The following is a 27,991-nucleotide window of genomic DNA, read 5'->3' on the forward strand; positions in this document are numbered from 1 at the left end:
TAGTGGGGGAGATGTAGGGAGGTTGGATTAAATGAAATGATCACAGTACCAAAGAAATGATACAGGAATTACTTATCAAAATACTGGCCCGGGCTTTATCTGCAGCTTAATTTTGTTCAGTACATTCTCGGGTGATGTTCAGATTAATTGAACTGACAGTTTCCTTTCAAAATTCAGGGAAGGTATTTGCACGGATTTCAGGTCTTATACAAACTTAATTACATGGAACCCCATTTTATCATTATAATTCCATGTAGCAGAGGTTGTATTTACAAATGAGAAGACTTTCCTTTTATTCGCAGCTTTCCTTAATATATTTATCAAAGCAGGTTCATTTACAAAGTGCTCTATCTGTGGGATACAGGCAGGCAGACATTAACGAAGCTTTTAGGTTTATCGGACTCCGTGCCTGATGAGCAACCTGAGGGTCAATTGATTTTGTGGTTCTGTGATTCATTTTTTTCTCATTTTTCTAGGATCACAATGAGAGACATGCCTGGAGAATTAGCCAGTTTGTCTGCCTTATCTGTCAGGCAATTTTTTTTTCCTAGGGAAGTCAAGCTACTTAAATTGGCCACAGGAACTGCTGTTATCTGACTTTAATGCACCCTATAGTGTGGATAGCATTTCAATTACACCAGTAACCAAAGCTTAGCCACGGCCTTTTCATGCTAGCACTATGTAAAAGGCAATGTGCCTAGCTACAGAGCAGAAAATTGAGTTGCTTATATTCTGTCAGGCAGGCTTATGCAGAAATAAACTGCTGTATTGAAGATCAAAAAAATTACTGAATTGTTTTAAATTGAAAATACACGTTTCACGGAATTTAATAATTGTATCCATCTTTGAAATGATATCTTGAAACCAATGAGTTAGATAACATTTGAAGCAATTGAGTACTTTAATTTTGCCAGTTTATGTTGTGCTAGATATAGTACATTTTGTACCCAATTAATAATTGAATCTTTCCTAAAGAACTGACAATATTAAGAGCTCAGCCACTCAAACATCAAAAGCTTCACAGTGATCAGCTGACACTGTCACTTCTGAAACAAGAATTAGATGTACAGTCTTGATTGCTGTGCTGGAAGTCAAAGGTGATGCAAGGGCGTACATTTGTAAACACTGGACATGTGATATCAAGTGCTAGATCATGGTCCCATTAGACATCATAAAGTGCAGAGATTGCACACTTATGAAAATAGAAAGAGCTTCTAAGTAGCCAAAAAAACATGCAAGTTCTTGTTTCCCAAGCTAAAGAGTGTTTTGCAGAAGTGCTCTGATCAATTTGAAGAGCTTTCTCATTTGGTATCAGGAAATTAATGGCCAGTGCCAGTGGACTGATGCAGCCCTTTTTAGTTTCAAGCAGTCACATGAAGGGATGCTGAATCATTCCTTTGTCTCAACTGCACAATCAAGGCTTGCAGAGGTCAGAAGGAAGCTCTGTTTTGATATCGCAAGTGGCACATCATTTTCAGACAGCTGAAACCATGTTTGCATTTGCTTAATTTTCAGTTGTAAGAGGCAATAAAAAAGAATTCTGGGGAATTCAGGATAAAGTAGTTAGCCATGTTTCAAAGGCATCTATGCAATAATAAAGAGCAAAATAAAGGAATATTTTATGTATAATGAGCTGCATTTTTACCTTTGTCTTTTGTTTCAGTTCTATATTTAGAAAGAAAGATTTACTGAATTCTCTGGGGTGTGCCCACTTAGGGGAATTTTAGTACTGTATGGGATTTTAAATCACATGATACCTGAAGACTGAGGTTTTCCTCTGTAGTGTCAAATTACTGTTTCTTTTTAAGTTTATCTGATTGTTGTGAAAACATCTTTGGATTCAGTTGTGACTCATGGGAAAATATTGTAGTGGCTTTTGGCAAGAATCAGTATTTAATGGCATATGGTGTGAAATTTATCTTATCCTTCTCTATATAATGAATGATGACAGACACCAAATTTTGCATTAGTGTACAGATTCAGTTTATCTTTCTGGGTTGAATACAACAGTGTGTAAACTGCATATTGTGCATCTGAAATTTTAAGAAACTGGCAATTTTATTTCTCTCTCTTAATGCTAGCAGAATTGATAATGCTTGAAAATAGAGTTGTGCATGATACAGAGATAGGAGCTTTTATTTACTAATTCAATGTGTATTTCCCCAACCCTAACTGCCCTTAAATATGTGATCATAACCACTTTCCTGAACCACTGCAGTCGTTACGGTGAGGTTGACCCCAGAGGGCAGTTGGGAAGGAGTTACAAAATTTTGACCCAAGTCAAGATGATGCGTGACATGTTGAGCAGGCTAGAGTTAGTGGGTTTGCATGTGCCTGGTGTCTCTGGCCTTCTAGGTGGTAGATGTTATTGATTTGGGTGGTGCTGTTAAAAAAGGCATGGCGAGTCACTCCAGCGCATCATATGGAAGATGTGCGTAGTGCACCAGTGATGGAGGAAATTAATGTGCCAGTCAAATGCGGTGCTTTATCCTGGTGGACATTGAGTTGTTTGAATGTTGTTAGAACTATGTTCATCAGACATATGGGGAATATCCATCACACTCCTAACTTGTGGATAGGAGAGGGTGGAAAGGCTTTGGGGAGTCAGGAGTTGACACATTCACCTCAGGACACCAGTCCTCTGACCTGTTCACATGCAGTAGTTGCAGTATTTATCTGCCTCCCTGCACACACAATTAAGCCTTATAATTTAACTTCTAGGTTTCTTTTCACTGCTCTATGATTTCTAATTAATACTTGATCGACAGTTAAATTTGGCGTAAGTGAAGAATCTGAAGATATTTATAATAAACTGTACTTTAAAATTTAATAGATTTTCGCAATCACCTTTGAGGGTGTAATATTGCATTGGCAATTTGAAGTCACTTTCTTTCATTATAAAGGTAAAAAGTTCAATTTTGTCCTAATAACATATTATAATAGAGTAGAAATTAGTAGCCAAATTTTTCAAGATCTTTTTTTAAATTCTCCCCAATAGAAGAATCTTCCCAGTTCTTCAGGAGAATTGCATTATCAATTATATAAAAATGAACAATGATTGTTATTACCCAATCATTGTTAAAATACGGCTACCACTTCAATATTAATAGATGGTTACCAAAAGGATATATCAAATAATTAGCATTGAAAGACGGTAATAAGTAGCTTATTAAAATCCATGTGAAGGATTTCTGACCTTAGTGCTCTGAAGAATACATATCACATGACAGCGAAGTCATCTTGCAATATAAGCACCCTCCTTGTGCTCCCTGTTGGATCACCTGCCTATGACATTTAATAAGCTATATGTATGATTTATTGTGTGCCCTTTTGACAAGATCTGAAAACTGAAATGTTATAGTACTTGCTGGCATCCAGTACTGCTTTCATTATACACTCATCTAATGGAAGTGTTACATTTAGTCAAATGGATTATATGTAGAGCTGTGCAGATCTTGCACATTCCCTGTAGTCATTGTTCAGAGCATAATAAAATTATGCTATCAATTTGCTATGAGAGGAACACTAGAGTTCAGTGACTTATACCCCAGCGTGTTTATACTGCAATCTGCTACATCTCCAACTTGTGATGATGCAAACAACACATAGATTCCACTTACAGACTTCTGAACAGCAACTACAGAATTAAACAAGTGAAAAGCCAATATATCGTGAGGCATGTCACAAAAGGTTATCATAACTGCCTTAATTCTACACTAGTGTCTTATGTGACCTGAAGGCAATGGGTAAAATTGAAACATTGTGCTAATGATATGATTGGTCTCATTTTAATAATGCTAATTGACAGCTAAATAGTGCCTTGCATTGTTGTTGGGTTGTTGTGCTGAGTCCAAGGGTTAACCCTGACTTCTTAGGAGTATATTGTATCAACAAGAAACTATTACTCCTCTTTTAACTAACACTTCCGATATCATGATAATCACTACTTTTGAGTATATCAATTTTAATGGTGACCTAGAAGGAAAAAGGAAAACATCAGTTGCTAGTTCCATTCCAATTTTTCCTTCAATTGATGTATTAAAGTGTTTTCTTTCAGAACTTACTGCACCTGAACTTAGCCAGTCCAGTTGACTGTCATGTTCCATTGCATCTCCTGAGCACTGCCAATTTTGAAATCTTTGCATCCTGCCAACTAACTGCTCATGTGCGCTGAGATTTGATCCATAGAAAGGCTTCCTTATCAAAGCCATAGCTCTCCATCCATGAAACTCAGACCTTGTCTGCAATTTGAATATGTTAGGGAAATGTAGTTGTCAGTTTGAAGGAAAGACCAAATAATCTACTGGGTTTATGGGTTGAGGGATACATTTTGGCCAGTGTTCCCTGAGAAGACTTACTGCATGTTTAGGATCATCTCAGATCATGTAATTTTATAAATTCCATCTGAGATATGCTTAAATCCATAGCCTACTGACTGAAAGATAAGACTATTATCATTGAACCCAAGATCGATAGTTTGTAATAAAATAGCCAATTACTTTCATTGCTATTATTTTTACTTATGTGGTTTATTTTGTGTAAGTTATGATATCCAAAAGTCCAAGATCAGGTACTGAAATAGCATTCATCACTATCTTTCAAAGTCTTTTTCTAAAACTTAGGCTGTTGTGTAGACCACAAGACTATAGAACATAGGAGCAGAATTAGGCAATTTGGCCCATTGATTCTGCTCTGTTTCAAATGCTTGTCTGAAGGGGAAGCCTTAACTAAGCCAAAAGTTTTATCCAAGATAATGCAACATTAGCAAAATTCATTCTTGTCTCCAACCAGTATCTACAAGCAATTGATCTTCCCATCTCAGTTGACTCCAGCAACGTGAAGCTTCACACATGGTTGAAACCCAAACTTATGCAATGACTGATAAGAGATTATTAACTGAAACGTTAACTCTGTGTTTTCCTCTCTGCTGGGGGTCTTGACCCAAAACGTCAACTGCTTATTCTTGTCTATAGGTGCTATGTGATCTGCTGAGTTCCTCCAGCATTTTGTGTGTTGCTCCAGATTTCCAGCATCTGCAGAATCTCTTGTGTTTATGCTGACACTTTCTGCCTTTATATAGCATCCATATATAACATCAGGATGTCTGAAAAATACAGTCAGTCTTTGTCACTGTTGTTGTAAAGGAAATGGAACACTTAGTTGCATTCAGAGAGCACCCACAAGCTGCAATGTGAAAATCACAAAAAATCTGTCCTCCAGTAATGTCATTTTAAGGATAAGTACTGGCCAGAACACCAGGGAGGTTGTCATCTACTCTTTTGGAATTAAAGCTATGGCAATTTTACAGTTCAGTGACATCAAAGGGAAAACGCGCCAGTAGTTGGAATCATATGGTGCATAAAGGAAATGGTGCTGGTTGTCAGAGGTCAATCGTCCCAGCACAGTGGAGTTCCTCATGACCATGCACTAGATCCAGCTACCTTCAGCTGCTTCACTTGTGATCTTCCTTCTAATAAAATGCCAGAAATGAGGGTGTTCCCTATTGATTGCACAATATTCAGTTCCATTAGTAACTCTGCAGCAAATGAAGCAATCCATGGTAGTCTTTTGTGATAGCGACAAAATTCAGTGCTCGGGCAGTTCCTTGGAATCTCACATCCTGTTTCGACTATCCCCCCTGTCCTCCAGTGTCACTTTACACATTGGCTCCTGTTTTCCCAGCTCCACAATTGATTGGCTCTTCTTCAGCCTGATCTGAAACTCACTTCCCACATTGCTCTTTCTGATAGACTTTCTGTCCGGTTCAAAATAAAGTTCTAAAACACTTTTATTCAACCATGTACCTACCTCCTTTCCTCTCTCCCCACTCTGACCGTTCGCCTCCTTCTCCATGCCTGCTGCATAACGCTCTCTTATAACGCTCTTGTGTAATGTTCCTTCCACACATCGAGGAGTCTCAAACCAAGCCACTGCTTTAAGAAAGTCAGAAGGATTGTTTTGGGAAACAGAATAAAAGCTCAAATTACTCATAGAGTTGCATACATTATAAGCAATAAAAATGTTAGCTGCTTATAATTAGAATTACCCACCTGTTACATAGCTGTTTTGGCTATTTCACTCTTGTCCATCAATAGTAAATCATGGGGAGGTTGTGGCCTCCAGAAATGGTAAGCAAAAATTTTTAGAAATGGGCACTCGTTATGAAAAACAGGTGGCAGAAAAGCAGCTCTGTAGGTATGCGTACATCTTGTATTAATAAAATCTTCAAATAGTCCAAGCGAGAAGGCAAGCTGATATTTAAAGGAGCAGTGTCAACCTGTGGAATAAGGGGACGTGATATGATGCTGGGGGCAGTTGAGACAGCCTCTTCCATTACCAAACAATAGAGCTTATTTAATATCCTCTAGAGAGCATCAGCCATAATGCATTTACATTAACTTTCTCCTTTAAAGAAAATTATCAAGACATCTTTTCTGTAAACTACACAGTACATTTCTATTTATCGTGGACATATTAAATGCGGCCACACCATTTCCTGCCAAGCAGTAGCATTGTTAATGTGATGACATCACTGGCACAAATCAATGTTCTGTAAACAAAAACTGATGAAGTCTCTGCTGACACAGACTCTTTCATATTTGTGAGCAAGATATTATGATATCATAGAAAACGAGTCTGGAAACATTATATATTTGCTTAGAGACAGGGTAGAGTTATCTGCTTAAGTTGAGATAAATTGTCTTATAAAACTTCTTCCTCCTTTGTTTGAGAGGCCATGTTATTTTTTATGAATATCTATAGTACTAGTCATGTGATGTAGCAAACTTGGACTCAAAGTGGCATAGGTTACATGCATAAATCAACTTTAGTTTTAAGTTGGATTGCAGCAAGAAAACAGTATTGGATATAGACAGAGAAAAATAGACTAAAACAGAGTGAAGGATGCAGTGAACACAAATAAGCAGCTTAATGCATCTTGGCAAGGCAGTGTAAGCCTTGTAGGAGCTCGAAGAGCCTCGGGCAATCTGTGAGTTGAATAGCAATTTTATTACTTTGTCATTAAACCAATTTCACAGCAGTATTGTTTGTTAATGAGCAGCAGCAAACGAGTGAAGATGTCACACAGTGGAATAGCAGTGAGATTTGTGACCAAGAACTGCATCACTGAGATGAAAAGGCCATCAAAGGCTATAAAAAGGAACAATTGAGGGCGGGGGGGGGGGGGGGGTGGTTGAGGAGGGGGTTGGGGTAAGCAGTCAGTTTGATATTTCAGAGCAAACCATTGAAGAAATAATGTCAAAATAAAACTCGTGAAAGCAGATATGAAAAGTAGTCTGCAGGTTGTGCTTTTAGACAGCTTAGAAAGAGGAAGGAGTATCTAGTTTTACCAGCAAATGCTCTGCATTTCATTTTGTAAAACAATATGTTCTTTCTGGTGATATCAGCTTTATCAGGTCTTTTAAGTTCTTTGCACTTCAGTTTGGGGACTACTTTATTGAATAGCCAAATGGGATACTACTTCCACTAGTTGTTTTTTTATATGTGGAATACAGAAGTCTTCTCAGCAACTTCTGTCCATACTGTCAGATTTATTGCTAGTCCCCCAGTTAGCTTTAGTGTTAAAGGGTTTAACTTGAAATTCAACACACAATGCATTCCATAATTTCAAGGTTTCATCAAATCCACTCTGTGAAGTATGTCCACTTCCAGCATTCAAGCACTCTTCACTAAGCCTCACATTTGCTGCAATATTTGAAGATGCTTTGCCAAGATGCCCATACTCAGTACAATATGATACTCTACTGAATGTATTCAACTCAGATTTTAACAGAAATCTCAACTAGAATTGATGAAAAAGCATTATAACTTTAAAGTCAAATTTGTAATTAGTTAGGATTTATTTTCTGTGAAAGTCTTCCTTTCAGAAGAATTTCCACCAAATGAGGATTCGTGACTTCAGTGGGCTTGTGGGCAATTGAGGTGTTCAAAATATTGGAAGGAGTTGACAGACATGATAGAGGAAAACTATTTCCATTGATAGGGCATTAAAAATGAAAGGACCTCGATTTATAGAATTGGGAAAACTTGTTTAACTCATAGGAACATATAAATCTGGAACTCTGTCTTTCTCAAAGGGATGGATATGAACCAATTTGAGTATTGAAAACAGATTGATGGAATTTTGAAAAGGAAGGGTATTGAGTAAAATTGAGCTGTCAGATAAATGGGATTGAAGTGAAGACTAGCTGGGATCTAATTGATCCAGGAGTGAGGGGTGTTAAACTGCCCTACACGTGTTGCTGATGATCCTTCTGCAAAACATGATAGCATTGAGAGAAAACTTCACTGAAGGTATTGTGAGTATTTTTTCTTGTGGATGAGAACTGATTTTCTTCTCTAATCAGCACTTGGTACAATATGGTTAAACTCTCTTCCAGCCCAGTGCTCATCCTCAGAGTCCTGGGTGTTTAGCAAGAATTTTTTATGCCTGGCAGGGCAGAAATCACTGGCTGACCTGCTCTACTTGGCAACTTTTCAAACTTATCCTCCTCCTGGGGTACAATTGGATTGAATTGCCAGAATGATCAATTCGCTTTTAGATTCCTTCTATTATGCACAGCATATGATGTATTTTCACTGTTCTTATTATGCAGAAAACACAAAAATGCTACTTTTTTAAAGGGAAGTAATTAACCCTCTGATATTGGAAAGAAAGGAGAGCAAATGGTCTAAAAAAGATTTCAATTGAGTGTAGTTGTTTACCAGCCGAAATACCTTCTAGCTTCACTAGTGAGACTGCATTTCATAGAGGCTATAAGTTGCAATAAATGCAGTGATAGCCAGTTTGTGATATCCGGACATTTCAGGTAGAGCACTGTGTTTGGTAGAAGGTGATGATAAATTGTGTTAAAGAGGATTCCACAGAAGGACTGATGTTATCAAACTTGATTGGACCATCTGATAGAGACTGCAGTTCGTTAATGAATGTGTCAATTAATCTGTTAATGGTTGACTGCTACTCTACAATTTCTAATAGTCAGGAAGAAAACTATGTTCATTGGCTGGCTTTTATTTTTGCTTATGACTGCCAAGTTTTTTTTGTTTCACTGGAAATTAATCTGTGCGGTACAGTTGTAATGGCTTAAATTGGCACCTTTTGTAAATTGACTGGTTTAGAAAAATTCTCCAGATATTAATGCAGACCAGACAGATAGTTAAGAGGTAGTCACCACTGGGATTAGGACTAATAGTCACCTGTCTTAAGTGGTTAGGTCTAGACATCAGTTTCTGATCCCTTGTGTGTGAAACCTTGGTCTCTATTGGTCAAACCATTATCAGTCTGCAAAGGGGAATGAAACAGCTAAATATTCACATAAATATGTGCCAGCAGTTCAAATGATATCCCAGTTTTGTTGCACCTTTAATGATTAACTACAGTTTAGAATCTGCTTTAAAAAGTACTTGACTGTTCTATCATTATATCCAAGTCCCTTAACTTTACCAAAAAAATTACATCATTAAATTTGGGAACTTGAGCACTTCAGGGTTATCCATTATCTTTTATTATTTGCTTGGTTATGAAAGTTTTATCAAAGTAGGTTGACTCCTTCTGAAATATATTCACTTGTTTGATACTCATTGTCATGATGGGGATGAAGCGAGTAGAAAAATCCAGCGGAGAAGTTTAAAATAGCACCCCCTTTAGGTTAGTTCAAATAGTATCATTTAACCTGGCCTGAACATGCTTAAATTATTCATGCTTTTTATAAAAAACTAATGTATTGACATAGTTTAATGACATTCTTGTTGAATGTGGACATTAATTATGTTGATATTTGGTAGAGTTATGTAAATCCACTATATGTGACTTCAGCAAGTGGAGAAGAAGTTAATTTGAAAAATGCACATCAGTCATAAAGATATTAGGAAGCCAGCGATGACTCATTATATCACATTTATTCATCTGCTCCGAGTCTGAAGTATTTGGACAAATTGTTTCAGGCTAATAACGTGGACTTTTTAAAAAAGATGAACACAGGTTTTAGAACAAGAGTACAAGTCAGAAAATACTGATTTTTGTCCAACTAGGTTTGACGTAATACACACAAGAGAATGGTGATATTTGGTTTATAAGTGTATATAAAAAGTGCTGTCTAAAGGTATTTTAAAGTGGAACTTTGTCTGGTCTTCTAATTCCATTACAAATTAAAACAAATAGTTGCAGGAGAGTGGCTTTCAAAGAAACAAACTTAAGGTTTAATATGAGTACAGAGAAAGCACTATATACTATTAATGTCATATGACTCGGAAAAACTTGATTCAGTGGCCTCAGGGATGAACCTGACACACCACTCTGTAACCAGTATCTTCTTTCATTTGCGTTTCCTTGACAGTTAGGCTTTGTGGGTTTTGCCTTGGGATCTGGGAGAAATCTAGCTGGGCTGTTGTTTTAATCCAGTGCTCTACCAATAGGTACAGGTTTAGCTCTGATCCGGATCCTTTGTTCAACGTATGCATTTCATTTGCAACTTAGCCTAAAATATATTTCACTGTCTTCATATAATAGTGAAATCTTAATCCAGTGAAATCCATAGTTGCACTTTTTAATTTGGTTGCTAAAGATCATTATTTGCAGATACGTTCTTATGTAAATAGTTTAGAAGCTAAGGCAAAATGAAATTGGTATTTTGTATTAAGTCTGAGTAGGGGTTGTTGAATGTAGAAATGATGTTGCACAATATTGATTAAATAATTATCACTTCACCCTTGTATAGAATTGCCCTGATGTTGTTCCACTGCAAATAATGTTAAACTCTGCTAATACACAATGCAGACTGCTCACTGCCTACTACTGTAATGACAGAGCAACAACTCTCTGTGGAGTCAATCAGTTCCGTAATTGAGATATTCTCCTGATTCACTGCTCTTATTCTAAATGACACTTGCAGGAGTAGTTGGAGGTCGGGCACTTCAGTTTATTGACCTGAACTAGTGATTTCAAAGATTTGTAAGGTAGGCCGAGCAGCCGACTATAAGATGGAAAAATAGATACAGTTTACTTTTATGTAATATAGAAAAGTTCACATTAATAACCTATTTTCTAGTTGCTTCTGTTGTGCACAATGTTTTTGTAAAACAATAATATCTCCAGATTGCTCTGTATTTAATACAAGAATTGAGACTCATCCCTCTACATGGTCAGGATTTATTAAATCCATTACTATAATCTCTAATCCAATCAAGTAATCTAACACGGCTGCGTAAAAGTCAGTTATTGATTATGTTTAGAATTCATCATCACAGATGATTAATAGTAAAGCAACTTAACTGCATTAGATTTATCTACACAGAGAAGCGTTCACTGGGGCCTACCAAAAATCTTTTCACAGAAGCATTTACTCTGCACTCTGTAAATTACAAGCCAGTTTAATGCTGCACCTGGAGTGAAAGCCGTGTGACGGTGACATATGCAAAGGGCGAGGAGCTGATGTCAGCTCAGCAATATACATGTCAGGAGAGCATTTTTGGGTCTGGGTTAATGGAGCTAATCCCAGTAAGGAATCTTCCTTCTGATTTGTTCTATGGATCCTGAGAGAATTTTTGTTTTGTGACTGACAGACAGCTAAATATAAAGTTACCCCTCTAATCCCCATTCTTTAAGTCTTATAGCCTTAATAAATAAAAAAGGAAAAATGCTCTGACTGTGGATAAGGCTTTAGAGGTCAGCAGAAATATGAAGTACACTTCAGGCAAGATTTGCCATAGGGGAGGATGGAGCATTCTTTCTTCGTATGGAAATAGGTAGTATGTATGCAGTTTGGACGAGATGGTTGCCACAATAAGGCTCCTTTCATACAGGTGTGTTTATGCCCCAGGCGTGTTGGCCACAGTCCATTCAATGTACAGAAGTTAAATTGAACAATAACAACTGAATCTCGAAAGGTGAGCATCAGAAGAGATGCCTGAGAGCTGTCTCGGAGCCAACGAAAGCCTGTTGCAGTTGTCAGAGCTTGTTGATGTTGCAATGAACAATGCAGTTTTCCACCAGATTTCATGGTTCTGCCTAAGGAAAGAAAGTAAAATAGAACAGAAGAACAAAGTCGTAGTACATAAATCAGCAGCTGCTCTTTGCCAGATCAAAGGAATGACATTCTTGCTCCTGCTCTGCTTGTCCACTTCAGGTGGTTGATAGACAGCTAACAGCTGGCTTACTGCTGATGATAACTGGACCATATTATCTCTTAGAAGATCAGTAATAAAATTTATTACAACTTTAATTGAAATAACAAAAGGAAATTTGGAAATAATAAATTATATGAATCTTTTTCTTGTATAACCAAATGTAGGAAGAGCTCGTTTTCTCCTCTCAAAACGTGGTTTGGTGCTAAGTGATTCTTGTTTTATTGAGCAATTGTGGAACCATTGTCACATTGAGTTTACCTGTGGAATGAATAAAGGTGTTGACGGTGAGGCTCAAATTATTTTATTTTTATTCAGCTGTGAAGTAACTCCCACGTTTTTAGTCAAGGTATTATTTAATTTGTTGTAATCCCTACAATTGTAATTACTCTGTCTCACACTTTCTATTCTATGGCAAGACTAAAAATACATACTTGCCCACGCAGAAGGTTACATTTAAAAGTTAATAAGCGATAGACGCCTAGTCTATACTACAACTATTTTTATCAAACATATTTCATTTCAGCTCTAGGGAAAGGCTTACTAGATCAAGTTCCAAGTTGCATTAAATGCTGTATTTGAAGTTTTGAAGCACATTTATTTCCAAAAGTTCTAAATAATTACCACAAAAACCCTTGATAGCAGTTTAATTAACTTTACTGCAATAATCTTGTATGTGATATTTTTCATTACATTATTTCAAGTACGTTTAGAGCACAAAATGTTTATTAAAACAAGGCTAATCAATGCATTAGAACTGTAATTATATACCAATTAAAAGGCAACTAATCTGAAGAATTTTAAGTATTGATGAATCTAAAAAGGTATAAATATTAACATAGTTAATTAAAAGATCAATGAAATAATAGCCATCTAAAATTACTTTCTTTATACAAGGCGAATTGTTCTGGTTAATTTATGATTAGTACTTCAGGGAGGCTGAAAATTACTTTATGAATGAACGAGACAAACATATGAAGATGGCAGGAATATGCAGATAAGATAGAGTAGATAAAATTAAACATGCCTATTCATAACCTTTCATGCAAACCTAGCTCTACATTTGTACTTTTTCAATACCTTAGCAATGAAAATGATAACATTTCAAGTGCTAAACTTATCGAATTATTATAGGTGCAAGACTGAGTATTCTGGTGGTGGCATCTGTCGGTCTCGAGAGACCATGTATCTGCGCCTGGAGTTTCCAGGGCGCAGGCCTGGGCAGGGTTGTATGGGAGACCGGCCGTTGCCCAAGCTGCAGGCCTTCCCCTCTCCACGCCACCAATGTTGTCCAAGGGAAGGGCACTAGGACCCATCCAGCTTGGCACCGGTGACATCGCAGAGCAATGTGTTGTTGAGTGCCTTGCTCAAGGACACAAACACGCTGCCTCAGCTGAGGCTCGAACCAGTGACCTTCAGGTTACTAGTCTGATGCCTTGCCCACTAGGGCACGCGCCAACACTGTTTGTTCCCCTCATGAGTATTCTATGAGGGGAACAAACCATAAAACACTGGATAGCCCACCAATCCACACCACCAGGTTCCTCAACCATGAGGCTCTTGAACCAGAGGGGATCACTTCACTCACCTTCATTTGCTGTTGTGTACCTCCTATCCTAAATCCCTGCAAAAGAATTATATAACTAATAGCAAATGGAAACTAAAGTGTAATATGGGGAAGCAACTGCTCTATTTAGCTGAAGATTAAGGTTCACAAGGAAGATATTAAAGTCATCTTTCATTAGATTCAGTTGCGATGTGATCTTCATAGAACCCCAGAGGAAACCTAGACCAGATCTCAGCAGGTCTCAGCATATTAAATCTGATGTAAATGGGACAAGATTTCCAATGTAAGCAGCAGCCAACCCTATTCAGCTGCTCCCATTAAACCCCAGAGAATGGTTAAAGGCACTTAGCAGAAGAAACATGTTCCTGCAACAAACACCATAAGAACTGCTTTCTAAAGTACTTTCAGATGAAGGTTATCAAAGGCTTCACTCAGGAACCTCAAGATCAATGGGCTTGGCTTCATCATAATTTTTTCCCAATATTTAACGTAAAGGGTAACATTATTGAACCAAATCCCTTTGTGCCTTTGTAACACAGCCTAAAACAGAAAACCAGGGTAACTCTTTGCATCCTTAACCCAAAGTTAAGTCTCGTTTTACCGGACTGTAGCCTACTGAATTACAGTCAGTAGTAGCCCCTGCTGAGGTTTGAAAGTGGCACCTTGCTGATAAAGTAGTCCAATACCTATCACCAGGAATTTTAAAAAGTAGAAAACAGTTGTAAGCACTCAGATCAACAGGCAACATGTGTGGAGATAGAAACAGAGTTAATGCTTAAGGTTGAGGACCCTTCATCTGGAAATGTCTCTGAGCATACTATTATTTTGCCTCAGATGCACAGTATATACAGCTGGATGTTCAAACAGTGACAGCTTAACAGTGTTCACCCTTAGTATTTGCATATTCAGTACCTTGGACTGAGGCTGCCTGCGTTGATGTTTTGGCATTGCGGGATATTGCTGGCATTGTGGCTATCGCTGCCTTTGCATTTTGCTATCTAGTCATGACCACACATGTTGGTGCAATTCATATAGATGGATAGGTAGGACAATGTGATGGTGCCTTCACATTACATCAGGGGATGCAGAATTGATGCCTGGTGAGACCATTCATTATGTACCATTAACTTGATACAGGCCCTGCCATGTTGGCCCACTATGAGCCTGACAAGGCATTTATGTTTTACAATATATAGAAAGTCTGGTATTTCAGTAGGAAAAAAACTAATAGACACCAACCCAAACCCCATATACACCCTACCTGCATCATCAAAAGAAATCCTCAATGACTTGTTTGCTTGTCATGGAATGAATGAACGATTGTTAGATTTGAGAGAATTGTGAGGCATGAATGTTTTTGTGAAAGATATATTATCTGTGTCTAATACTGTGGTGCAAAGGATTCCATACCTTGGAATTAATGGGTGCTTTGATTGTGTCTTCACCTAGATTTCCTGCTTTAAATGCTGATGTTGATCATACCTGACATAAGTGCTATTTAGTACACTCACTTCATTCTTACCCAATGCTGAGTTTTCTTGTGCATTCATATCAATCATACTTTAGGTAAATTTCCAGCCTCTTCAGAATCTCTGGTTATTAAATTCTTATCTAATATAAATATTCCACTTCCTCATACAGGATTAGTAATATGTGTGCATTTGCAACATGTTACCCAATGTAGTTTCATTTGTGCATTCATACTCCTCCCCAAGACTGATACTATCTGTGCAGGCACCTCAATATTTGTACACACACCCCATCCAATTTCCATTTTACCCAGGGTGAATCTTGACAGTGATCATGTTCATGCAGAAGTATTTCAATCGCAAAGCTCTCGTATGTTTGCCTCCCATCTCAATGCATCTGATGTTCCCTGGCAAGGGACGTGCAGTGAGTGGCCTCACCCTTCATTCAGTGCCCTCGGCGTGACACGTCCTCAGCGATGCAGTCTCACTCAGGGCTGCAGCACGACAAGCTCAGCTGTCCCTTTTCTTGATATTTATGCTGAAACTTGACTGGGCAGTCTCAGAGCTCGTTGTGGATTCAAACAATCCCCGAAGTCCACAAAGATTGCTGACTCTGACATGGAGCTTTTTGTGGCTAGAATTACACACTGTTTCTGTGGGTGTCTCAGTGGTGTCACTGCTGGTCCTCCCGTTATGGGAGGTGCCATTGTGAGCATTGCTGGCCACCGAGGATGAGTGCTTTGGTGTAGGAAGCACAGGCACGCTCAGATGTAAAATGTTTACCTCCACAATAACCAGCTTGTACTCCTCCTACTTCCCACCTTCTTATTCTGGTTTCTTCCCCTTTCCCTTCCAATGCTGAATGAAACATCAGCTACTCCCTTCCAGAGATGCTGTCCAACATGTTGGGTTCCTCCAGCACTTTGTGTGTGTGTAGCTTTTGTATTTTGCTCAGATCATCCACTGAGCATTATATTCACTATTTGAGACGTTCTAAGGCTGACATCAGTAAGATCACGGGGACTATTCCATAGACCTTCATCTAGTGCGGGGGTCCCCAGCCTGGGCTCCATGGACCACTTGGTTAATGGTAGGGGTCCATGGAACAGAAGAGTTTGGGAACCTGTGTTCTGGTGGGAGGCAGACAAGCAAATTTGCAGGAAAGTTGCACGGAAGCACAAAAGCCACATTGGAGTGCTGATGGAAGAAACGTAAGCTCTCCGAATTAGCAACAACTAAAGGAAAAAAGTGAGGGAAGAAACACGAGAGAACATGGCTACAAACTAGAGAGGGAATCTGAAAACATTACAATACAGTTTAATATATATAATAAGTAGGCAAAAGAAGGTTGTAAAATGTGAGATGGAGCTGAGCAGAGATTGAGAAAGAAATTAATTTATCAGAGGCAAAGGACATGACTAATGGACTAAATCAGGAGTTCCTGGGCTCCAGGATGGTCCTCTGCTTCTTTGGCTGCTCATTGCAGAATGCCTCCTGACTACAGCAGGTACCACTGCCTGCCTTGCCTTGCCGGGGAAACTGCCCAAGGCTGAGGTTCTGTTGCCTGTACAATGCGCAGTGGAGCTGATTAAAGATGGCAGCCAGCACTGGAGGAAGGATCCTCAGAGTCTGAGGGACACAGGGCAGCTGAACCAGGGAGAAGAGAAGGGAGCTCTGGGTGTGGTGAGGTGGGAGGTGCCCCTGTTCTGCATCTACAACCTCATCTCCCATCAATAGGCAAGAGGCGCAGATGCAGATTACTGCCAGTTTTCATAAAGACGATCCCCATGTGAGGCAAGTCACTCTCGCTCCTGTTGTAACCACTAATATCGTCCATCAAAATTAGACAGGAGTGTCCTGCTGATGCACAAACATCCCTCATATCTTGCTGCGTAGCTCCATGCCATTGAACCCCTGAAAATGCACTCACCTCAGATCAGCTCCTCTCTTGCACGTGGAGGTGATGCTGGAGTTGCCCCCGCCCCCACCTTTGTACTGTAACCATAGCAACTGAGAGCAGTGCACATAACCTGTCGATCAGCGGGCTGGGCCAACCACAAACCAACTGTCATTGTTTCCTGAGCTGGCAGGCATCCTCCATCTTTCCTGAGGGGCAGAGAAAATTCTTCAAGGATGCTCTTGAGAACAGTGAAACCTTCTCGCCCCCGCCTGTCACTTTTCAAAACAGAGAGTGTGTTGAGTAAGGCACTGAGCAATTTGTCACGACGATGTAAGCAGACCCAACGACAAAAAGCAGACAAAGTGGTCACCATCTGTATCAAGCCATCTGGGCATTCTGTCGTGCTCCATCTGCCCATCCTGACAGAGCTTGCAGGTCCTGCACAGGATTCTTCCTGAAACCAGCCCACCCCCCCATTTCCCACTGCATCCAGTGTGGAAATGAGCAACCTTGGCCTCAAGGACTAGAATATAAAGCAAGGATAAGGCTTTATTGGTCAGAACTCACTTGGAGAATTGAAAGCTGTTTTGTGCCCCTTAACTGAGAAAGGACGTGCTGGATTTGGAGAGGTTCACAAGAATGATACCGGGAATGAAAGGGTTAATGTATGAGGAACTTTTGATGTGGGTTCTTGCTGGAGTTTTGAAGAATTGTGGTGGGAGTGGGGTCTCGTTGAGTCATCAAATATTGAAAGGCCTAGATAGAATGTACTTGGAGAGGATGTTTCCGATAGTGATAGAATCCAGGACCAGGAACATAGCCTCAGAATACAAAGACATCAATTTAAAACAGAGAAGAGGGATTTCCTCAGCAAGAGGGTGGAAACGTGTGGAATTCATTGCCATGGATGGCTGTGGAGGCTAAGTCACTGGGTATACTTTAAGTGGAGGTTGATAACTTTTTGTTTAGTAAGGGCATCAAAGGCTATGGAGAGAAGGAAGGAGAATGAGATTGAGAGGGATAGTAAATCAGCCATGATTGAATGGCGGAGCACACTCGATGGACTGAATGGCCTAATTCTGCTCCTAGGTGTTATGGTATAATTTTATTGATATTTTTCAAATATAGTTTAGAACATTGTGTTTGCATTATAAAATAATAAATTGATCTTTAATCAACACTGTTATCTTCTATAACAATCATGTATTTCACTGGAGTTTTGTAATATCCTCATGGCAGGAATACTGGTAATTTGTTAAAGCATTGAGTCTGGCCGATTTCCTTTCATTCTGTTTATATTTATCTTTTCTATTTGGGTGTGATCCTATAATATATGATTTTAGTGAGTGGGTTCTTAGAGCTTGCCATAATGTAAAGGCAGAGTTAATTCTGCAGCACAAATTATTGTTCTCTGATGACATTCTAGTTCTTTAAATATTTTTCTGCAAATTCAGTTGACTTTTAATCTGATGACATATTTATTTTGATAGTAAATATTCAAAGTACCCACAATGATCTAAAGAATTTGCCTGTGTACACTTGGTTCACCCTCCATATCATGTGCAGAATTGACAAGAACATTGCTCATTCCCAGCTTTGCACAAAACACGAGAGCTTGTACCTGAATGAATCAAGAACAAGTTAGGACCTGATCAAAATACGCTCGTCATCTCGATTTTTTGCTTGATATATATCATGAGAAAAAGATAAAAAGAATTTGCATTTATATGGCACCTCATCTCATCTCTCGGGATACATGATGGATTACTGTGGGGTGCCTTCACTGTCGCTGCATTGACAAATACAGGAGAAATTGTCAGTAGTGTTTGGGCTGCTGACAGGTTTTCATTCTGGCATCCTGCACTTAAGAACTCGTGGTGCAATTTCTCACATTTCCTTTGCGTGTGACAGCACACTTAAAGTTGGAGTGAGCTTCACGTACAACTTCTGTTGAGAAAATGCAAGCTCAAGATCGCTAATAGTCTGACTTTAATTCTACGTGCCCGCTACATGAAACAAAACCTTTGGGGTTCAATCAATGTATCTTTCTTCTAAAGGTACACTTGGATATTATTACCTTTAGTGCTGTGGTAACCCTCCCATTATATTTACTAAAGGAAATGAATAATGGTAATAATGTGGAGACATTATTCCTAGGGTTGGTCTTTAGAACCAAGAGTGAGCATAATTGAGTTCATGTGTCATTATCACATGAACCTGCTGAAGACTGGTCTCAAATTGTTCCAATCATTTTATTCGTGGTTTTGCCTACTGGTAGTTGCCTTTGGTACTCAGTCATGTGAAATATACAATTAGTCCTTTGAAAAAAAATCACAGTACAAACTGAGTCATGGGCACTTTGCAGTAATGATTTGAGTCGTGGCAGAACAACCCTCACATAAGGTACTGGTCTCTGGAGATGTTGCTAGCATTATGCTAACCTATGTCAACAAGTTCATGGCCACATAAAATGATAAAATAAACAGCACCACCAAAATCAAATTATCTTTGGCAGCCTTCACGAGCCAGTTTTATTTTTGACTGTGTTTAAGTTTCAAAACTCTTTGGCTTAGAAGTGACTCATGGGACTCCTGCTCTGTGGGTGGACATTCCTCTTTGAGACTTGGCATCAAGTGTTCGAGCAAATTAGATTGCAGTTTGTTTAAATGTACATCTGGCATCCTGTGAAAACACTCTATTGGTGCTGCCCTATTATTAGTGTCAAAACTGAATGTATCCCGGCAACTAACAGGAGCACAGAACATCCTAACTTTGGACCAAGAAATATGATACACCCTTAATACTGAGCAGTCCATCAAAAAAGTTGCTGTGAATGAATAGGAGCACTCAGCAAGGCGCCTGTTTGGTGCAAGATTGCTGCTTAACCACAGCAGAAAGGGAGATCAAAACAGCAAAGCTGTACCTTGTCAGTCTCCTGGCAGAGAATACTGCAGCTTGCATCCTTTTATTTGGTTTAACTGCCCACCTTGTTTCCCAAGGAGACAATTGTTATGGTCTGAGTTGTTTCATTGTGATTGGCTCATTGCATGATTCTGAGACCCCTGCCCAGTCATTGAACAGCACCTGTTAAGGAGTAGTAAACAGTCCATAAGACCATAAGACATAGGAGCAGAATTAGGCCATTCAGCCCATCAAGTCTGCTCCACCATTCCATCATGGCTGATCCCAGATCCCACTCAACCCCTTACACCTGCCTCCTTGCCTTCTCCTATGATGCCCTGACCAATCAGGGAAGATCAACTTCCACCTTAAACATACCCATGGACCTGGCCTCCACTGCAGTCTGTGGCAGAGCATTCCTCAGGCTCATGGTGAAGGCCAAGTCCGTTGAAATGCAGTAGGTCCAGTGAATGTGTTGTTGGGGAGCCTATCACTTCAAAATTCATAATGCAAAAGACCAAGGTACCACATGTAATTAAGCAGGCCTCACATACTGAAACAATTCTTCTTCCTGTGGATGTTCTGAGGACTGACTGCCTTGGTTATGCTCACCTATACTGGACAGGGATTGGAATAAATAGCAGTATTATCCTCTTCTGCTCCTTGAGTTTCTCCAATCTGTGTTATCCATCACTTAGTCCCAATTCCACAATCTCTTTATTGCCAATTCCAATTCCATAGAATTCATAATTGCCAGCTTCAAAATCCTCCAAACCCCCAAATATCTCTCATGAACACCTTGAATTGTTGACTGCCTTTAACTCTGTTATCTCCAAAGCCCCATCCTTTACCAGGCGTTGATCCCTAGCCAGCTGAACTCTCACTCAGCCCACCCCACCTCCACCAACGATCTGGTGGAACTCGAATGCAACAAACCAGCTGCATTCCATAAGCAGCCCAGTTGTGCCATGTGCTCTAAATGTCCATTCCACAACACCCCTCACACTGATTTGGATGTTGGATGCCACTGGTGTGCGTGGTGGGGTGACAACTGAGTTGGCTGCTCCTGCGGTGTTGTACAAGCATAGAGCATGTTGTTTATAGTGCACAGTCACTTCCTGGCCAGTGCTAGAGAGGGATGTGAAGAAATGTATTAATCACACAGTAGATTTACCTCATTGAGTTGGAGGAAAGCATTGTTCATCCTCAGGTTTCAGTCTCTGGTGGATAACAGAAAAACAACACCATCAGATGAAAGTCTAATCCGTACTACTGTAGAATTACAGGGATGAGCTTGATACGGGTTTACTCCCAGGCACAATTAATACTAAGTATGATTGTCTCAAAGAGCACAGTTTTAAAGTAACAGTCCCCCAACTCTTACCCAGATGCAATATTGGGTATAAATCCTTCTAGGATATGCTTTAGGAAGTAACAGGCTGGACTGAATGGACATCTCCCAAACCATACTATATATGGTATTTGAGTTCCAAAAAGTAAGTACTGTTAGCTTGTCAGAGATGCTACATAAAAAAATCTTCCCTTAAGAAGGGTGGTTAAAGTTTTATGTAAGGAAGATAGAATTTACAAGAGAAATCATTCACTTCGCAAAGAATTAGAGTAATGTTTTCTTCAGTTTGCTACATAATGTTAAAATGAGTGTTATAAAGGGAGTTTATTCGTATTTATTATGTTAATAAGTATGAATTTAAATCTTATGTATAACTACCATTCATTTTCTGACATAAAGAAAAGGACAAGAGGAGGCTTCAACCCTTCAAAGGTGCTTCAACCCTTACACAATCTTTTCCTGTCCTCTCCCCTTTTCTATTGATTCCTTTAAAATCCAGGAACTTAGGGATCTCACTTTTAAACGCAGTAATGGAGCCTTCAGAGTCCTCTCAGCTCGAGAATCCCAGAAGTTCACTGCCCTCTGAGTGAAGACATTTATTCTCATTTCAGCCATCTTTTGTGTGAGACTGTGAATCCTGATTCTAGAACCATATGCACACTTAAAAGAGGTCACATCCCATTCTTCTAATTTCGAGAGAATAGAAGATCAGCCTGCTGTCTCTTCCTCATGTGACAGACCTGCCATGTCAGGAATCAATGTAATTAATCTAGTGAAACTTTGCTGCATTTAGTCTGAAGTAAAGCAAGCTACGTTTTTATTACAAGGGGAGAGAAAAAGTGTACTAAATACACCAGAAGTGGTCTCTCCAAGATTTTATATAATTGTAGTAAGACACCTTTGCTTTTGTACTCAGATGTAACGTGACGGTTTGGCATATTGTTTCTTTTGCTCATAGTAAACAGGGAAAATAGAACCCATATTTTAGATTTCCTGATATGATTGTGCTACCTTATCAAACTGACTGAGGGCAACCATGTGAGGTTGCTTGGCCATGGGAGAAAGAAGCTAAATGGTGCAGGGCAAAATAATGCCTTCAGGGGAGAAGCATTTCTTGAGGTTTTCCCACTCAATAATCTACAAGGTGCCAATAAAGATTTATATAACTGTGAACAGCCATTTAAGGTTTCTGCAGAGGAGTTTAAGAAGTAGGACTAGGGAATGTCCTCAAGGCTGCTGTGCCATTTGGTGAGATCTATAATCCAATATCCTGCCAGACTTCGGTAACCCTTCATTCTACCAGAATACAAAGATCTGTCTGTAGCTTTACAAACTTCAATCAAATCACCCCCTAACTTGGTTTCCTTAACAAGCTAAGCCTAAACTCTTTGAGCCAGTTTTGCTAAATAGGATATTTAGTTCAATGGTCAGTGTATCTAAATTACAAGAAAATTGCAAGGAGAGTTTGTGGTTATAGGTTATTGAGTTATTGGATGATAAATACAGCAGATTTCAAGCACCCACTCCCAGGTATCTGTGAAATAATTTACATGGGTAATGGGAAGGCTTCTTGATATTTCTGAGTCATGGTGTTTCTAACCCTCTCAAGAAAAAACAAGAAGAAGCAAGTTTACACGTGCTGATATCTCTGGTAGCTAGTTAAATCTGTAACCTTGCCATGTTATTTTAGTCTCAATCCCTGGGAGTGCGCGTCTCGCTCAACTTCTTGTGGTACCAGAACTCATCCTACACAGTCAGGAAAGCTCACCAATGCCTTTGCTTTCTGAGGAGACTGAAAAGAGCTGGACTATGCACATCTATACTCACATCATTCTAGAGATGCACATTATTACAAGCTGCATCACTGCTTGGTATGGAAACTGCACTGCGGCAGACAGGAAGGCTCTACAACAGATAGTGAAAACTGCCCAGTACGTCACTAGCAACGGCCAACTTGCCATCAAAGACATATAAAGGTGCTGGAAAGGGCAAGTAACCTCCTGAAGGATCTCACCCATCCTGCTCACAGATTGTTTGTTCCACTCCCATCAGGGAGGAGGCTACGTAGCATCCACGCCAGGATCACCAGACCCAAAGACAGTTACTTTCCCCAAGCAGTAAGGCTGATCAACACCTCCACCCATTATCCCACCATTACTTCACCATTTCCTCTCAGTAACCTAATGCACAGTCACTTCTGTGCCTCACATCGCTTTATGGACATTCAGTCAATATATGTATATAAGCTATCTTATATCTTTATATTTATTGTGTTTTCTTCTTATTATTGTGTTCTTTATCTTTTCGTGCTGCATCGGACCTGGAGTAACAATTACTTTGTTCCCCTTTACGCTTGTGTGAAGAAAATGGCATTAAACAATCTTTAATCCTGGTTTGAACTGCAGTCGGTAGAAATTTCAGCAAAGGTCAATAATTCTTGCACCATTCGCTTTAAACATTTCGATTGTAGTATAGCAAAAGAAAAATCAGATTGCATTCTAACCTGCACTTGGAAGTGAATTAAAATTTTCCTTACCAATGCAGTAAAGTGTTCAAAATACCAGGGCTTGTCAGTGTAAGTGTTCATTCTGTGACAGAGCTTAATTTGCATAGCATTTGTAGGCTGGGTTCCAGTTATCAGCTGCAAGATTTTACAAACCGGTTAAACAACTCGTTTTGGAAGAGGGTTTGTTCAAGGAGAAGTGACTATCTAATTTGGGCTGTGTTCCAGACAAATAAAGTTAGGCATCAAGTTTTCCCATGGCAAAATTGCTGAGAGTAAGAGCAAGCTGCCAGGTGTGGTGTTGAGTGAGTGAAGTAGAAAATAGGATGGTATGAGTAAAGGAGATTTAAGTTCAGTCAAAGTTGGGCACAGATGTAGAGGAATGCTGTCCCTACATACAGAGGCATCATGCAGATTAGGGTGTTCTTTTTTAATGGTAATGGCAGAGGAACTACTAGTGTTGTCCAGATCATTCGGTGAATACATTAAACATGAAGAAATGGAAACTTTTCAAGATTAGGTACTTGGAAGTTGGTGTTACAAATTTTTGTCTGGCATTTTAAATTGCTCCTTCTGCATTTGTACCACAGTGGAAGCATTTTTAAAATCTCTGCATGTTAAATGAACCTCTGTTGGTACTAATGTAAACATTCTGATGAGTATCCAAAGATATGACCTCTGTGTGACCCCTTAACCTTGCCTGTAATTATTTGTTTGAAGACAGTATGAAGTTCCCATGCTGAGAGGGACTATAATGGTTTGCAGCTCTGTGTGCAATTGTGTACGAAGGGAGCAAGAGAGACTTTATAATAAGGAGACTACCAGATGTAAATAATAAAAATGGTTGGGGGTAAAAAGAAAAACCTAGTAATTTAGTCCAGCCCATTACTTGGAGTACGCCAGGGAGAAATGAATGGGGGAAGGGTAAGAGGAGGGTGCATTACTCAGTGATGTGATATAAGAGCGCATGAATCTCTCCTCATCTGGAGTTTTTTGTGTGTGTGTCATGTGCACACACCATTAGTGGCTCTTGGGAGGAGAGAAAACAGTCTTATCTGCCTGGTCTGATAATCTCAATTGGCCGTATTCTGATTGATAAAAGGGAGTATAGCTACAGAGCTTTGAATCAACTCCCAAAGGAACACAGCACATTAGCCTGCCACTGAGTCTAGTACAGAGAAGGTTACAATGCTCAAAATGAGCAAGTGTGGACACCAAAAGTTCTGAAGTTTAATTTACACTATACTTACAACTCTTTGAATACTGGGAACACCTCTCCTGTCCTGATAAAGAAGTGAACCACAGTTTCTCAACATTACAGCACAAAGCACAATTTAAATAAAACTATTTTTCAAATGTAAGAATCCGATTGAATTTTACAGCAGAGGTCTATGTTTCAGATTGTCACATGTGGATGTGCTTTACTTTTCCGGTTGATTCAAATCAAAGTGTCAACCATGATCTATGTTAATCAATGTACCAACAACTTGCATTTATATGTAGTTTCAATTCACTTCAAAAGCACAATATCAAACAAATTTTGTAACAAACAGCTTGAGGAAAATCTAGGGCAGGTGACCAGAAGTTTTTGTCCAGACAGGTAGGTTTCAAGGAAGGTCTTAAAAGATGAAAAGGTTTTGAGAAGACTTTGAAAACATTCAAAAACTTTGGCACTGAAGACATGGCTACCACTGTTAGACCAATTAAGTTGGGAGGCTAAAACTGAGGGACACAAATATCAGAACCATTTTTCTTGTCATTGACATGTTGTGAAGTTTGTTGTGTTGTGGCAGCAGAACATAAAAATTACTATAGGTTACAATAAGATATTTAAAAACAAATAAATAGTGCAAAAGGAGCAAAATAGTGAGGCAGTATTCATGGGTTCATGGACCATCCAGAAATCTGATGGCAGAGGGGAAGCAGCTGTTCCTAAAATTGAGTTTGCGTCTTCAGGCTCCTGTACTTTCTCCTTGACGGTAGTAATGAGAAGAGGGTATGTCCTGGTTGGTGTGAGTCCTTAAAGATGGACGCAGTATTCTTGAAACACCACCTTTTTAAGATATCTTCAACGGTGGGGAGGCTAGTGCCCATATCTACAACCCTTTGCAGCTTATTTTAGTCCCATGCATCAGAGACTCCGTACTAGGTTTATAATGCGACCATTTATAATGCTGTTCATGGCACAGCCGTAGAAGTTTTCCAGGGTCTTTGAGTTTTCATCCCATGGACTGAAATGTTTGGAGGAGATTACAGATCATGGAAAGATTTTGAAGAATTTGAGAGCAATCTATAAATTCACCAATAACACAACCATTGTTCGCAGAATCTCAAATGGTGACAAGGGGGAATACAAGAGTAAGATAGATCAGCTGGTTGAGTGGTGTCACAAAAACAGTCTTACACTCAACATCAGTAAGACCAAGGAATTGTTTGTGGACTTCAGGAAGAGGAAGTCAGGAGAACATACAGCAGCCCTCTGTGAGGAGTTAGCATTAGAAAGGGTGAGCAGCTCGAGTTCCTGTGTGTTAACATCTCAGATCCTGGGCCCAACATATTGATGTAACTATGAAGAAGGCACATCAGTGGCTGGATTTCCTTAAGAGTTTGAGGAGATTTTGTGTGTCACCAGAGACTCCAGCCAATTTCTGTAGATGTAGCGTGCGAGTATTCTGACTTGTTGCATCACCATCTGGTATGGAGATGCCAGTGCACAGGATCAGAAAAAGCTAGAGATGTTTGTAAGCTTAGCCAGCTCCATCATGGGCACTGGCCTCCCCACCGTCAAGGACGGCTTCAAGACGCATTGCCTCAAAAAGATGGCTTCCAACATGAAGGACGGTCACCATCCAGGATGTGCCAACTTCTCATTCCACCACCAGTGAGGAGGTATAGGAGCCTGAAGATACACCCTCAGCATTTTCCGAACAGCTTCTTTCCCTCTGCCATCAGATTTATGAACATTACCTCATTATTTTGTTCTCTTTTTGCTCTGTTTGTTTAATTTTTATATATATTCTCATTGTAATTTAAGGTTTTTAATGTATTGTACTGTATTGCTGACGCAAAACAACAATTACCACAATATATGTCAGTGGTATTAAATCTGATTCTAATTCTAATTCTGAAGATGAGAATTTTCAAACAAGGTATTCCATAGTCAGGATCCAGTGCACGAGCAGAGACGGTGAGCAAACAGACATATGTAGCAGAATGTTGGATTAGCTCCATTTTGGAGGATAGAACAAGGTACACCTAAAAGGAATGTGTAGTTCAAGTATTGTAGTAACGAAGAGTCTGAATGAAGGACACAGCAGATGAGCTTAGAACAATTAGAAATCAGTAGTCTTGCTGAAGGCAAAGTTGCAGTCCAAAACTCATCTTGGGGTCAAAAATTCCATTGTGGTTGCTAAGGAGATTGTTGAAGGTAGTAACTATAGTAGAGTGCTTCTGACAGGAATCAAAGCCTTGGTAATTCCTAAAAGTGAGGTGGGGTAGGTTTCTGCAGATATCAGACAAGCACTCTGATAAGTCAGAGATGAGAGAGGCAGTGCTGAGGTGGAGTTGGTTGTCATCAGTGAATGCATAAAAACGGACACAGTGCTTTCAGATGATGTCAGCGGAGACAATAAGAAATAGTGAGAGAAGGAATGTAAGTACCGGAAATGCAGAGGTAAAGAACCCTTTATAGGTGTCCTTTTGTTGCAAATAGGAATGGAATTGGGTGAGCTTTAGCCCGCCCCGTTGAACAGTAGTGGAGGAAAGTAGTATGGTCAGTCATGCCAAAGGTCAAGAGAAAAGCAAATGGGTAGCTTATCTTTGTCAAAGACTCAAAGGATATCATTAATGACTGTGCTACTTGAATATTAGACTGGAGTGCAAATATACAACTCGGAATACCAGTTTACAAGGAGGGTGGGTGGTAGTCTTCCCTTGATAACAGGTTTGCTCAGCCTGGACAGGTAGTATTATCTATAACGATATAATGTGTGCTGAATAAATCAAAGGGCTGTGATAATGCTATGGGATCACATGTTGCACCAGCACTATTTGGTGTCACTGAATATTAATGGAACAGGTTTAATCCCCCTATTTCTTTCGGCCATACTCCCAGAACTAATGTCAACAGTGGCCAAGGAGAAGACTGTTCTCTCTTCCC

The 27,991-nt window shown here is 39.5% G+C and overlaps 1 protein-coding gene across 9 annotated transcripts in view; it reads left to right on the forward strand.

Annotated features, from left to right (window-relative positions):
• Nucleotides 1-27,991, forward strand: part of meis2a (Meis homeobox 2a) — a 109,625-nt gene that overhangs the window by 72,547 nt on the left and 9,087 nt on the right. The gene's annotated exons all lie outside the window — the stretch shown is intronic.

The sequence above is a fragment of the Hypanus sabinus genome, chromosome 2 (assembly GCF_030144855.1).
Source record: "Hypanus sabinus isolate sHypSab1 chromosome 2, sHypSab1.hap1, whole genome shotgun sequence".
NCBI lineage: Eukaryota > Metazoa > Chordata > Chondrichthyes > Myliobatiformes > Dasyatidae > Hypanus > Hypanus sabinus.